We start from the raw sequence: 1,444 nt of genomic DNA on the forward strand, positions 1-1,444 counted from the left end.
AGTTATAAAATACTGCATTACATTAACATTTTAAAGCAGAATTTTTTTTACAGTTGGCAGATTTTAAACATAGAACCTGGGTGAAAAAAATAGAAAAATCCAGAGAATCATGGAAACATGGCAAAGGGAAGGGAGGATGGTCAAGTTGAAGTTTGTATTTAGAGAGAAAGAAAGGATAACATGAAGAGATTTACACGATGTAGGGAAGGAAAGGAGTGGAAATAAAGGAGGTGTTAAAGGAACTCTCTGTGTCTACACCTTGAAGCTTTCTCTCTGCGGTTCTTTTTCCTGAAAAGAAATCAGGACAAACTCTTTAACACCTCATAATGTATATATATTAAATAACCATGAAACAAGACAAAAATTTAAGAGAAATTGTAATCTTACTCTGATCAGAGAGCTTGCTTAGGGTTACAGAAGGCAGCTGCTTACCAACCAGGCTCACTTCTCGTGAAGTGGCCCTGATTCATCATTACAGAATCATTTTACACAACTCCAGTCTGCCACATAATTACATCATACATGTTTGCAGAGGAGGAGACATCCATGGCTCCAGCCATATCAAAATATTACACTCTTAGCTCTTTGCCACGTACAGAATGAAGATAACTGTATATGCAGACACAGGAACTGTCCTTGTTAGATAAACTACTGGGGAAAACATTCTTTCTGACCCGCAACAGGCAGGGAATATTATTGTGTAATAAACTCACACATCATCAGAAGAAAGGAAACGTAAGGAGTGGTGATAAAACGCATGGACAGAGTATTAGGGAGATAATAAAAGCAGGAGGCACACAAGGAAGAGGTTAAAGGGAGCACCTGAGAAAGAAGATAAAAGAAAAAGGGAAAAGGCTTGAAATGAAGGTTATTAATAATAAAGACAGGCAGAAAAGGAAGGAATAAAGGATGGCAAATTAGGTATACCCAGTGAAAAGGCAAAAGAAATCGATGAGATAGAGAATAAAGACTGGAAAACATTGTTTCTCTATTGCCAGCTTTTTTTTTCCAATACTTAAAATTACCTGAAAAACACAGAATTCAAATTCCAGACTTTTCCAGCCTGCTTGAGCTGCATCTTATTTCATCTGTTTTATTTTATTAGAACTATATTACTTTTTACTTGGTTCACGTTAGCCTGCTATCTATAGAGTTGTTACAAATACCACCATAGTTTGAGAAACAAAGCTGAGAATCATGGTCCAATAGCAAATTTGGTGTCTTGTTTTCGCATTATAAAGCGACCCTAACTTTAAGCGCTTATTGATTAAAACTGCACCAAAGAACGTCAATTTTTGACGTTATCTTTCATTTTAAGATTTGTCTTTAGGGGGGGTTAGTGTTACATTGAGGCCCACAGGTGCGTTTCAACGTATGTGATGTTTACGTCGACAGCCGGCTCCACCAATGATTGTTGAGACTGGTGTCATGGTGCTTTCCTATT

Source organism: Cyprinodon tularosa, unplaced genomic scaffold (assembly GCF_016077235.1).
Source record: "Cyprinodon tularosa strain WSP-4 unplaced genomic scaffold, ASM1607723v1 ctg275, whole genome shotgun sequence".
Taxonomy (NCBI): Eukaryota; Metazoa; Chordata; class Actinopteri; order Cyprinodontiformes; family Cyprinodontidae; genus Cyprinodon; species Cyprinodon tularosa.